Source organism: Nicrophorus vespilloides, unplaced genomic scaffold (genome assembly GCF_001412225.1).
Source record: "Nicrophorus vespilloides isolate i.1.1-1 unplaced genomic scaffold, Nicve_v1.0, whole genome shotgun sequence".
Classification (NCBI taxonomy): domain Eukaryota; kingdom Metazoa; phylum Arthropoda; class Insecta; order Coleoptera; family Silphidae; genus Nicrophorus; species Nicrophorus vespilloides.
This window is the reverse complement of record NW_017098205.1, coordinates 8,605-23,411: the sequence shown is the minus strand read 5'-3', so window position 1 is coordinate 23,411 and position 14,807 is coordinate 8,605. Positions and strand designations below refer to the sequence as shown.

General features: G+C 33.1%; 1 long non-coding RNA gene across 1 annotated transcript; it reads left to right on the top strand.

Moving 5' to 3' along the window:
* Positions 1-2,010: 2,010 nt before the first annotated feature.
* On the top strand, positions 2,011-14,151 carry LOC108561896. The gene is made up of 2 exons (XR_001891034.1): positions 2,011-2,134; positions 13,541-14,151. It is a non-coding gene; the product is annotated as an uncharacterized LOC108561896 (long non-coding RNA).
* The last annotated feature ends 656 nt before the right edge of the window (positions 14,152-14,807 follow it).

The window sequence follows — 14,807 nt, the reverse complement described above, 5'->3', positions numbered from 1 at the left end:
CGGTTCTCCCGTCGAAGGTTATAATTTTCTTTGCATGTTAAACGTTGCCTCATTTTCAATATGATCTATTTACTTATAATAATGCTGATCGATTCAAGTTGAGGCATTATTTCAAATTGAAAAAGAAAAAAAAAACACATTTTCATTCAACATTTGACAACGCAACATGACAGCTGTCAATACGTCAAAAAAACTAATAGGTTATAAACAATTGGGACGCAGAACAACTGCAAAAAAAAAGCGGTAAATTGGTTGAGAAACGGTTTTGAAGTTTACGTGATCGCAATTGACATGTTAAATCTAGAAGAGTTAAGTAATTATTTCAAGTTGAAAGAAATTCATGTTCCGAACATATGTATGTAGGGAATATCACAATGTGTAGTAGCAGATATGAAAATGAGCTTCAATTCAGATACAATTGCTTAACTTTCAGCAATGAATGTAATTAATTCTTATCAATACGTCGAAAAACAAACAAATTATCGAATAAAACAATTGATAATCTGTCATTGTTGACATTTGACATTTGTCACTTGTCAAATTAATTAATGTAATTGTAAGTAAGACAAAAAATTTGTTTTATTATCAACTTTGTATTTAGAAATTGAAATGAAGTTGAAAATGAAGGAACGAAAAATATGTATTTATAAATACGACGACGAGAAATTGATCTCTTAAAATACTGCTATCCGCGTAGAGTTTATACACTTCAGAAATGATGTATTCTCGGGGATTTTCCGTCAATACAAGTGCCAACGATTTATTTTCGTATACGTTTCTTACAGGAAACCGGTGCTGAAAAAAAAAGAAAGAAAGAAAAGAGAGAAACTCTTCTCTACTCGAAGATAAAACCGAGCTGTCTCTCGTTACCTCGCAGCCAACTAAATTATTAATGTATACACACATTCACTGTAGTGGATGGAGACTTTATAAACAGATCACCACTAAATAACATCTTTTAAATCAAATTGTTTATTATGTAATTGCATATCAAAAATTGGTGTGTGCACGTATGGAATTTGCATGGGGCAGCAAGAAGCAGATACGTTTCTTTTTCTTGGCTGATGCAATCCCATCGCATTGACGCAAGCAAGTCGGCTGTTATCACGCCGAAAGTGCAATTATCTCTCGCGCTGAACGAAAATAATAATAATGATGCTGCTGCGGCGTCGAGTCCGAAGCTTTTTCAGCGATTTTCAGTCGAGAGTAAACAACGATTTACACTCGAAATCACGCCATCGCGTTTGCTTGGATTACGGATGGAAAACATTTGAAATTGTTTTTAGTACTCTGACATTACAAATTTAATCTGTGAAATTTGACATTTTCACTTGTCAAATCAATAATTGAAGTTGTTCTTCGTGTAACTTTAAAAGTATTTCAATACCAACTTAGTATTAGGAAATAACTAAATATCATGCAATTCTAAAAGACACAAAGGGTTTTAATACCAACCCTTAGTATTAGAAAATAACTAAATATTAAATAATACACATTTAATTTGTTAATTTGTAATTGAATTAATATTTGTAAAGTCAAAGTACGAAAGGATTCTAATACCAACTTAGTATTAGGAAATAACTTAATATAAAATACACATTTAATTTGTTAATTTATAATTGAATTAATATTTGTAAAGTCAAAGTACGAAAGGTTTCTAATACCAACTCAGTATTAGGAAATAGCTAAATATCATGTAATTATAAAAGACACAAATGGTTTTAATACCAACTTAGTATTAGGAAATAACTAAATATCATGTAATTCTAAAAGACACAAATGGTTTTAATACCAACTTAGTATTAGGAAATAACTAAATATTAGATACACATTGAATTAGTTAACTTGTAATTGAATTAATATCTGTAAAGTCAATGTACCAAATTCATGTAATTCTAAAAGACACAAAGGGTTTTAATACCAACTTAGTATTAGGAAATAACTAGATATTAAATAATACACATTTAACCTGTTGAATGAATATATTTTTTCTTTAATTTTCAGTGATTGGACTGTAGCAACTTCGTGTTACGAAATCTATCCAGAAGATGGGAAAGACAGAGATGGTGTATTGATTCTTGTGTGCGTTCGCTCGTCGTCGTCGTCCTCGTCGCTGGTTGGTGTATAAATAGAGGTGTGTATGTATAGACTTCTTCTTTTTTTGTGTGTGTGTTAATGTTGTTGGTTTCTTGGCTTTCGGTTTTGATGATGTAAGAAAGGAGGAGGAAATGCTGTTTTCGCAAAAATTAATAAATTAGATTTCGGACGTTTCATAAAATTAAAACGTCGGCGCTGCTACCTTTTTTTTTTTGTTTTCTGCAGATGCGAAACCTATAAATAGGTTGCGGGGTGGTGCAGAACTAGTAATAGTAGTGAAGATGTACGTTAAAAAAACGGTGATTTACTGGATACAAATGTTGGTTCTTTGGTCAGTTTTACGGTCGAGAGGATGCTTTCCTCTTTCGCTGAGTTTTATGGGAAAAGAGCAGCAAACAGCGACACACAACAACTTGATGAAAATAAGAAATAAACTGAAGAAGTGAGCGCGGGGAGGAGGTGCAGGAGGAACGTCAGAAAGACGTGAAGAAAGGAAGAAAAGGTCTCGGGCTCAGCTGATCGTCTTTCCAGGTGAATCGGAGAAGACGGAGACGGAGATGGATGCGACCTGTTCGCTCGTGCTGAAGCGAGACGAGGCGAGTCTTCTAATATAATATACAACAAGAAAGCTCTTTAGGTGCTTCTGGTGTTACATCCTACAACAACCTGTTTTCTTGAGGTCTCCAAGTTCTCTCCTCTCTCTCTCTCTCTATTGCACCCGTGTCCGAACCGGTTCTGCCTTCCTCCTCCAACCTACTTCTTCTCTTCCTCCTCGGTCGACCTTCCCTCTTCCTCTCGCCCATTGTGTGTGTATGCAGCGAAACGTGTGTCTCGCAATCGCCTCGAAAGATACTGTTGTTTGTTGAGATCACGTCTCGTACCTGTTCACGTCCTCCGCACTCTTCGAACCAACACACAGAATATATATATACACACACAAACACACAGGAGAGAACCAGTGGAAAATTACCAAACAGTCTCATGCGGAGCGAACGATCTTATAAATACACACACAGATGAAGAGAGGAACATAAAATATATATACACATAGAGAGAAAAATTATTACTTAGGGCCTCGCTGTCCCATAAATCTTTGCCGCACTGTCAAATCTCGCCCACGAGAAGGAATAATCGGGAGATAATACCACACCAAACCATCATCATCACCATCATCTTCGTCCATCCATGATCTATTGATTGCATCTAATTGGGTCAAATCGGCAACAAATCAAAACGTTTGCTACTTTCCAGAAAACCTTAAACCATTTCTTAACAATTCTATTAATTAATATTCAATCAAACCTTGAACCATTTTTTTTTCAATTCACGTTTTCTTCCAGCATAAACAACAACTCACGAAAAGTTAAACTTTTTCTTCCTACGTTTTCTTTTCTTTTCTTCAAACGATTGCATATGATAATCAATGCACGTATCGAATTGTAAATAGGAAACCTTGAACTGATTTCTTGCCGAATTACCTATGAAAAGAAAAAGAAAGAAATAAAGAAAACTCTCGACCGCGCTAATTATATAATTTCATAGTCATAATTCATGTGTGTGTTTGTGACATGGAGGAAAGGGAAGAGAGAAGTTACACGAAAATACATTTTGTTGACACTCACTCACTCTCTCTCGAGAGAGAAAGAGTAAAGAGGCGATGGAAAATCCCCGAACGCCGCTGAGATGTTCCAGTTTATAAATATTTGATCGAAAAGCACTTCAAAGCATAAACCGCACTACTGCAATGAAATACAGGAATTAGATTTTGCAGAGAAGTAGTTCGAAATATTCAAATTAAAGCAGAAATATATCTAATGAAACTATAATTTTGAATCTAGAAACGAGTGTTGTTCTTTTTGCAAATTTGCAACTGTCCAGTGCAATATTTTTATGGAAAATGTAATTATGAAAATGGAAATTGAAGCGATAGAGAAATTGTATTTTCCAATTGGATTTATAATAAAGATGAAACAAAATTTTCATTAACATTAAATTTTGTCAATACTTTAATTAGCGCCGATCAAAGAGTTTATGATTCAAATTGCAATATAACTTTAACATTATAATATTGTGTCATTACTAGAAAAGTTACATAATTTTTTTCTATGTAGTTTAAATATGCTTTATATTGCATAAAGTTGGCTGTTTTTGAGAAATTCAAATAAATTCTATGAAATGTGACACTTGTTTGTTTCTGAAACGTCAATTTTGACAGCAATGTCATCGTTGACATTTTACATCAATTTCTAATGCTGCACACGCATTTCAATACGCTCTTAATCATAATATCAACAATAAAACAACAATTTACGAGAATTCATAATGATTGTTCCAGAAAATTTACATAAATCTGAAAACTTTCTTTCTGAAACGTCAAATTTGATATCAATAATTGACATGTCAACAAAGATACAAAAATTAGATTTTTCAGAGAAGAAACTATAATTTTGAATCTAGAAATGAGTGTTGCTTTTTTTTGCAAATTTGCAACTTTTTAGTTGTTATTGTTATAATATTGTGTCAATACTAGAAAAGCTACAGAATTTGTTTCTATGTAGTTTAAATATGACAAATGACACTTGTTTATTTATGAAACGTCAATTTTGACAGCAATGTCATCAGTGGCTACGAGAATTATTAGTGATTATTGTTTCAGAGAAATTTACATAAATGTGAAAACTTTCTTTCTGAAACGTCAAATTTGACATCAATAATTGACATGTCAACGAAGATACAAAAATTAGGTTTTCCAGAGATGTAGTTTCAATTGATATTGAGTTAACGTTAACGTAAGCGTGTAGAAAATGTTAGATTTCAGTTGAATTTGTCGAAAGCGAAAAACGTGTCGACTGGAGTAGTTTTTCTGTTACTGTTAATGGAAATCTGAAACGCGATCGAGTCGAAAGAAATGGAGAACGCGGGTAAATTCAATTAAATCGCAATAATTAAAGTTACAATAAATCGAGAGAGAGAGAGAAAGAAAGAGAGACTTTCACGTCACCATCGCAACCGCCGCCGCCGCCACCGCCTTCTCTACGCACGCTAACTTTCTTATTCAAATGCATTTTATCCCATTTCTTGGTTTGCTGATTTTTTTTTCCTTCTCTTTTTCTTCTTCGTCTGTTGTCCAAGTTGACTTTGTGTTGTTCGGACGTTTGGAAGATGAAGGTCAGAAGATGATGGCCTGTCTAGGTGGTAAATGATGATTGCACACGTGTGCTTCTACTTGATGGCCGGGATCCGGAATTAATTACATCAGCATATTTTACGGGGATGCCCGGTAATAATGGTTTGATGAGGAGTGGAGTGGAGAGGGGAGAGGGGAGGACGAAGAGTGGTTTGGAGATGGAATAAAAAGGGTCCGTTTTATGGTCCACGCAAGGAAACCAGTTTTCTGGCACAAACACACACACAATGGTTACAAAATTAATCCTCTTCAACACACGCACACAGATTCAAAGAGATGAAACATGCACGTGTGTGGATGGAGAGAGAGAGAGAGAGAGAGATGAGAGTGTGCGAGACAGAAGGAGAAAGAGTGTTGTAGGGAGGGTGTGGAAGAGATGATGATGTTGAATAAGATAGAGTGGGCAAAGGCGAATCCCTTAATTATAATTTTTCGAAGTTTAAATCAATCCGTGGAAGCTGCTTGCTTTCAGGGCTGTTTCATGAAAATTACATATGTATGAAGGAGATGAAAAAGAAAGAGGTGAACGAGAACGAGATGAAGTAGAAGAAGAAGGTGGAACAACGAGCCGAAGAAACCCGTTCCGGCTACCGGTTTTTTCCACGGCCTATTCGTTTTTTTTATTTGTTTGTAATTTATTAAAACGTTTTGAAGTCCCCCTTCCCCCTCCCCCTTCGATAGAAAAGAAAGTCTACACCGAAAACACACAAATTGTAAACATTATCCAACACTTATTAGTCCAACACTTGAAGCAGTTTTCTCCTTCTCGTCTCAAATGCTCGTAAATCGAGACACCAAAATAGATGCATCAAACGAATAATAACTCTTGTTTCTTCTTTTGGCCCCTTCGAGAATATTAACATTCGCATGGAAAGTGGCAAAAGAACAAGACTGAAAATAACGACGGAATAGAAGAAACGAATAATTTACATATTCGTCGTGCGTAATGGATGCGTTCGTTGTTCGATCCGCGAACGTTGCTTGCATCGCTAATACCTACACCTATCGGCGCTCTTCTTTCTTTTTTTGTTCACTACTCGTGATACCGAAAAATTAATATTCAACATTTATACGGAGGTGTGTGTGTGTGTTGTTTGTCCTCGTCCATCAATTCCGACAACGTATTCCATCCAACGCTCCGCCAAGAACCAACATAACTAAAAACAACACACCATTTCCGAACAGTCGTAAACATCTAACGAAAAGAAATTACAACATTATTAACAGCAAAGTGCTTCTATACAGTTTTTGACAGACAATTAACGTCAATTTTGACAGCAATTGTCATCATGACGTTTTTTATTTTCTACGAAATGCCACATAGAAAACCCTGCTTTTTATTTTCAAAACGTCAATTTTGACAGCAATTTTTATCATGACGCTTTTTATTTTCTACGAAATGCACACAGAGATTAGCGACTGTCAAAGAGATTATGATTCAATTGCAAATTTCAATAAATGAAATTTTCATAACATCAATTTGTTTTAATACCAGAAAAGCTCCAATTATACTTACTACTATTTGTTGGCTGTAACAAAGAAAACCCTGCTTTTTGTTTTCAAAACGTCAATTTTGACAGCAAGTGTCATCATGACATTTTACATCCATTTCTAAAGTTGAACATGTGTTTAATCATAATCTCAGCAATAAAAGACCAATTTACAAGAATTATCATTAAAAATATGAAATGTAACTCATCAAATTTGATTGAGATTATCGTCTGTCAAAGAGATTATGATTCAATTGCGAATTTCAATAAACTAAATTTTCATAACTTCAACATCAAATTGTTTCAATACCAGAAAAACTCCAATTATGGACTTACTACAATTTGTTTCTATAGATATAGTTTTAGCATTGATTCAAATATTCTATATAATACATAAAATTGGCTGTTTCAAAGAAAACCCTGCTTTCAGTTTCCAAAACGTCTATTTTGACAGCAATGATTGACATGTCATCATGACATTTTACATGCATTTCTAAATGTATAAAATGCGTTTTAAACGATTTTACTGCGCTCTTAATCATAATCTCAGCAATAAAAGAACAATCTACATGTATTTTTTTCTTCCGCTACGAATTATACGTTACTTTATATATTATGTAGAGATTACGAAATTATGATTCGCAAATTTAAATAAACAAAATGTTTATAACTTCAATGTAAGGAAAGCTATAATTATAAGCTTGCTATCATCTGTTTTTATACAGTTTTAGCTTCAATTTAAATATTCTTTATTATTAATAAAGTTGGCTTTGTCAAAGAAATTCAAACAAATTTGAAAGCCCAGCTTTTTCTCTCTGAAACGTCAAGTTTGACAGCAATGATTGACAAGTATTGTGGATGTTGAACATGCATTTTAAACGATCTTACTACGCTTTTAATCATAATCACAGCAATAAAATACCAATTCACAAGAATTATCATTGAAATTGTGAAATATTACTCATCAAATTTCGTTTTTTTTTTTGCTACGAATTATGTGTTACTTGATATGTCACGTAGAGATTAGCGACGGTCAAAGAGTTTATCAAATTTGGAGCATCGAAACGCGTGTTAGGAAAGGCGAACGAAGGGGGCTCGTCTCAAAGCGAATCGTCTGAAAAGCGAAATTTACGGTGTTTTCGTTTAAATATCGTGGAGAAATTTATGATCATCATCCTAAGCAAATCCTTTTTTAGAATCCATCCGCACCCTCTACTGTAAATCACTCCTTTTGATGGTATGCACAGAATCACAGCAGTTCACACCTTGTCTATCGTAATAGAATAAATGTGTAATGATCAAGTTAGAAATAATTAGAGAGAGAGAGAGAGAGATTTTGAACATTTAGATGGAAATAATTTGGAATTGGTAACGAAAAGTAAAAATATCCATGCGAAATCCAGAAATAGCCATCTTCAGTTCAGATGCACCGTTTACATGGCAACGACTATTTACATCGATACTGAAACAAAAACACGGCAATACATGGCAACGACTAATTACATGGAAACTGTCAAAGTGACATTTAGAAACGTCCGAATTACGATTACCGGTTGAATCATGTTCGGAGTCGCTGAGGTTATCTGATATACAACCTTTTTTTTTTTGTTTTGTTTTTGGGGCCGTTTTGGTTGAGATGATTCGACAGGAAACCAGCGAAAAAGGGACGAACAGCTGTTTCACCCCCGCGCGCACCTTTTCGATGACGACACTTCCGCTCTCCTCTGTCTTTCTTTTGTTGCAGCCGCCGTCGCCGCCGTTACGCAACCGAAGTCCCATTTAATTTCCTATCGTGTTTGCTTTATTTTTGATGTTGTTGTTGCTGTTGTTTTTCTCTAATTCTGCGGCCGCCTCGATTATGCAATGATTCGTCGCTATTTTCGGCGTTTTCCCCACCGCGCAAACAAAACAAAATGCAAATCCGTTGCATCATCATCTTCGATCATCTCTCGCATTTAAACCAAATTTCCGAACAGAAAACAAATTTAAACTATTTTCAAATTGCGATTAGTTATCAGTAATTTGGCTACACTGAATCTCCGCAAAATCACTGATGAAAATAAAATACAAAACTGGTTTCGTGATTTCATCATTAATAAAATTCGAATCACGAATTTCGTTCTCTCCTAATGGACCGACTCCAAAACCACAGCATCAATATGTATATATAAATATCCTTTTTTTTTTCTTTCTTCTTTCGTGTAGTCGATTTATCAACATTAATAAGCAACAAACGGCGACGTTACATAACGACACACACACACACACACACATATTACGAGCAGGAACAGCAAAAATAATAATTTACATATGCACGTTTAAAATAATCATTGTTATCGCGTTACGTTTTAAACGAGTTCCACGGTAATTGTGAATAATTCGTTTATTCTATTTTTGTTTTTCCGCTTCTGCTTTTGTTTCACTGCAAATGTTATTCAATAGTATATGACACCTAAGAGACGTGACTCACTTGGATCTAAAGAAGTGCAGCTAAAGAAGTTCAGGATCGAAAAGCGAGCTTAGGTGACTCACTTATATATATATATTTAAAAGAGAGAGAGAGAGATTTAAGTGCATTGAACTAACAGCAAAGATAGTTACTTAAAGCTTATTTTAATTCATTTTTACTTAATTTAAGTAAACATTACGAATTGAATCAAAAACATAGACGATCTAGTCTACTTCCTATCCGCATACGTAATTAATTCTTCGATTGACTGAACCGCAGACAAAACAAATTATGAAATTTTGAGAATTTTTTTAAGTAAAAATTCTCCTTATTTTGATTATAATTGATGCTTAACACTAATTGCATCCCATATATAATTACAACGATTAAGTTAACGATTAATGATTTTAATTTACATTTAATGCGTTTCGTTTAGAAGTTATGTAAAAGTAAAATCGTAACGCTTCTTTTATGACACCTTTTTTTTATTTCGTGAATAATTTTAGAGCTGAAGAATTGCAACAAAATTTGAGTTTTGATGACTCATTTGTACCTCTAACAGAAAGAAACACATCAAATTAAAAGCATCTAGTCTAATTCCTAACTGCACATTTGAATAATCCTACAATTGACTGAATCACAGACAAAACAAATTATGAAATTTTGAGAATTTTTTTAAGTAAAAATTACTTATACACAAAAACGTAACGTTTCTTGATTTAGATTATAATTAATGCCCACTTAACACTAAATATAATTAAGAATCATATCGCATGTATAATTAGAAAGATTATGTTAATAATTAATTATTTTAATTTCTATTAAATGCGTTTCGTTTAGAAGTTACGTAAAAGTAAAAACGTAACGCTTCTTTTATGACACTTTTTTTATTCGTGAATCGTTTCAGAGCTGAAGAATTGCAACAAAATATTCAAGTTTTGGTGACTCAAAAAGAAAGAAGCGAATCGAATTAAAAAAGCATCTATTCGATCTAGTCTAGTTCCTAACTGCACATTTGAATAATCTTCCAATTGACTGAATCACAGACAAAACAAATTACGAAATTTTGAGAATTTTTTAAGTAAAAACGTTTCTTTTATTGCACTCTTGATTTAGATTATAATTAATGCTTACTTAACACTAAATTTAATTAAAAATCATATCGCATGTATAATTAAAAAGATTAAGTTAACAATTAATGATTTTAATTTCGATTAAATGCGTTTCGTTTAGAAGTTATGTAAGAGTAAAATCGTAACGCTTCTTTTATGACACTTTTTTTTCATTCGTGATCAAAACTAAGAGGTGAAGAATCCGTGAGTCATTTCGGAGCTGAAGAAATGCAGACAAGATATTCAAGTTTATGTGAGTCATTTGTACCTTTAAAAGAAAGCAGAGAATCTAATTAATAGCGTAGACTAGACTGGATTATGACACGATCTAGTCTACTTCTTTTTCACACATTTAAATAATCCTTCGATTGACTGAACCGCGGACAATACAAATTATGTTGAAAAGTTGAGCAATTGTATAATTTTTTTTTTGTAGAGAAAAAAAAACTCTATATAAACATGTACATGTGAAGCGAGGTAAAGAAAGACCGTGACTCATATGGAAACCGTTCATTATTTTGTAAAGAGAAGAAGTGGCTTAAGTAACGTCCAGGAAATGGTAATATATGAGTAATATAATTATGTTTGAAGAGAGTCTAGAAAATTATGATGATGATAATAATAATAAAATAAAAATAAAATTGTGAAAGATGAAAAATGATGATTTCGAATTGGGAAAATCTGGGCATAATCGAAATCGTGACCGATCGTAATTAGGATGTAATCTTTGTTGCGCACGAATCGGACTCGTCTTAAACGAGCTTTTTTGTTTTTTTTTGTTTTCTTATTGTTTTTTTTTTCCTTCAAATTAATGGGACTAATTATAAATTCGAGGTCGTAACTAATTTTTTTGGTGGTGGTAGTGGTGACTATTAATGATGTTATAATTATGTAAGGATTTAACTTAAACGAAAAACTAATTGATATCGTTTACGTTGATTTGAAAGATGTCACTTGACAGATGTCATTTGAATGTCACTTTTAACAGTTTCCAGGTGTTAGTTTAGGGTTAACTTTAATGGGAGTGCGAAAACCGAACATTTTCCACAAATTTTCCTCTTTTTTTTTATATCCGTAAAGACAAGAAATATATGAATAAACCGAAATGACTTTCTTTCCGATCCAATAGAATAATTCATTTTAATAGTTTTAACACAATTGTTATTGAAAAACTGTAAGGATGATTTTATTGGAATTGACACATGAAAGTGATTTCGGTTTTCGCAAATGGATAGCGTTTACGTTGATTTGAAAGATGTCACTTGACAGATGTCATTTAACAGATGTCATTTGACCGATGTCATTTGACAGATGTCATTTGAATGTCACTTTTAACAGTTTACAGATGTTAGGTTAGGGTTAACTTTAATGGGAATGCAAAAACCGAACATTTTCCACAAATTTTCGAATAAACAACATTATTACATAAAATGAAATTAATTAAAATAAGTATTTAATTAATGAGTGCAAAATTGTTATTCTCGACTTGGAAAAGCGAATTGTTTTTGTTTCAGTCCGAACATTAATTATTATTATTTTTCTGTAATTTAACGTAATGACTAAACATTCGAATGTTTATATATAATTGTACGACAATTACGGGCGAATGCTAAAATATAATGGAAAAAAAAAACAAAATAGAACTAATTATAATTATATATATATATATTTTATCAGCGAAAAAAAAAACAAAATCAATATGTTTATACTTCAAACGTAGGAAATAAGTAACAACTCATGTATTTTGTTTTTTTTTTGTTTTGTTTGTTGTGGCAAATCGAGTTATTCAGGAAACATGTTTTCGTTTCAATTATAATTCAAAGTTTATTTATAATATGTCCAGTATGTTCTTTCTACAGTTTTTCATTCCACATTAAACTTAAGTATATAGTATATACAAAACTTAAATACTTTTAGTATAGTGTTAATATCGTTTTGTCACTGTTTAAATGATAAAGTGATGCGAAGCAGACGTAAATACTTGTTGATACTTTAAAGCAATCTTTATAGTGTACACAAAATGATTTGTTTTGCAGTTGGAAACAGCAAGTTTTGTATGGCATAATTTCAATTAAAGTAAATTTATAAAACTCACTGAACGTATTGAAATTTTCTACAATTTTTAAGGGAATTTAATTTGAATGTGTTTTTTTCAAAGGGTAAATTTGAGTATTTTAAATTTGTGATGTGTGTGCGCGTTTCTAAATCATTTGTTGTTGTTTAACAAAAGCAGAACAAAAAGGGGGAAACGATATTTCGTAAACGGCCTTATTTTTAGCTGCCATAGCAACCAACTTCCCATGGCGCGCTGTTTACGTTCGTCGAATATAGAAATGGAAATGCATTTGTTTTCAAGTGTTTACACCCCCTTTGCCAGCCACCTTTGTTCCTAATCTGACTGACGTCTGTTTACGTTGATTAATTTTAATTACTTGGGGCTCTAATTGTGCCCCCGTTTCGTTTTTTATTTATTTCTCTTGTGTAAATGCATTTCGTTTAGGGCGCGGGGGAGAATCAGAGAGAGAGAGAGTTTTTCTTTCTGGTTTCGAACAATTTTTAAAGCCCAAACAGATCACACACATGCCATATGGCATTTTACTGCCCGGTTTATTTACATTTATACCAGCTTTCGGAGGGGTAAAGGCATTAATCACATTTTATTTGACGCGACCGAGAGAGCATCACTACACGAAAGAAAGAAGAGAGAAGAGAAGGAAAAAATAAAGAGTCGAAGCAAAAGAAAGAAAGAAGATTGGGAGAGAGAGAGAGAGACGGTTAAACTATATAATAACGTGTACGTGCAGGACATGTCGCCTTGGAAACGGGATCTCGCTTATTGCTCTGTAGGTTTCCATGGTGACAAATTTTCGGATGCGGCGATCTTGATGCCAATCGAATGGAAACGAAAACATGTTTTTGATGTTTTTTTTTTTTCGCAATCTTTGAATAGAAACAAACATTTATAACAAAACAAAAATTGTATAACGAAACAAATAGCGCTTCCTAAATGGGCCGTGTCAAGCGTTTTTTTCAAAAACAATAGGTGAAATTGATTGAGAAAATTCCGTTCGTTCGATTCGAAACAATTACAATTAATTACTCCAATTACAATCGGAATTTCCGTGTTTGTGTATGTGTGTGTGTGTGTATGGAACTTTTATTAAATTTGTAATCTTTTATCGTGTTTGCATTTGTTTATTTTTAGACGCGTTGACGCTCGACGATGATGATTCAGGATGATCACCTTATACCGTTCGATCAACCAATGGCAATACCGGAAAAAAACAAGACTACTTATGTACGTTTATCGTAGACAAACAGGCGCTTTTATCGTAGATAATACGAGTGGATAGGGATTCTATTATTACCGTTTTCTTCGCTTATCCTCGTCGTTTCTGTTTAGGTTTACTGCGGATGAAGAAGAGGATGGTGGGATGCTGCAAAGGCCAGGTTTCGGTGCGCTCACACAATCAGCTGATCTGTGTGATGATGCGTTTATGCTTTACTACAACGGAGAGAACCGGTTCTTGCGCGCGTTTCGTTTTCTTCTTTGTCGTTGCTGTTGTTGTTGTTGTTGGCTGCAGCAGCAGTAGAAGACGAAAGAAAGAAAGAAAGAATACGTCCCGAAAGGATATATCTTTCTTTTCCATCCGTGCGCGCATCCCTCGCGGATGGTCATATAAATCTCTTCGCCTCATCGAGGAGACAGAAGAAAGCAGATCTCTTCTCTTCTCTCCTCTTCCTTCTCCTCCCGTGAAAACGTTTCTAATTTGTTCCCAAAAACCAAAAACAGAACTGAACAAATGAAACAAAAAACAAGCACACTTTGAAAGAAATCGACTACAAATGGAAACGTGAAACTTTGATTCTAACTTAAACAAATTCTCTTTCATTTTCGTTCAATTTCTTCATTAACTTATTCATAATTCATAATATGCGATCTTTTTTTTTTTGTATTTTTATTATAGTCAACTAAAGAAAAATTGACAGCAATTCATAAAACAAAAGAAAAAAATAAATTATCATTACAACAAAGTGATAATTTAATATCAACTTAAACAAATTCTCTTTCATTTTTGTTTCAAACCAAACCAAAAACGATTTTGTATAAATAATTTCTTCATTAAATTATTCAGAATTCATTAGTATTTCATAAAGAAAAAAAAAAGAATGTAATTCATGAAACAAAAGAAAAAAAAACAAATTATCATGGTACAAATGATGAAAAAAAAATGATTGTAATTCATGAAACAAAAGTAAAAAAAACAAATTATCATGACATCAATGAAAAAAAAAAGAAAAACTATTATTAAGTTATATAATAACATGCAAATATATAATAAATAGAATCAAGAGTGCGATAAACACGAAACGCTATTAAAAAATCCGGATCCGCCATTGATTCGCGTAAACAAGCTGACTCGATCGCGAGATATTATTTTTGCTTTGTTTTGTTTCATTTCGTTTATTAC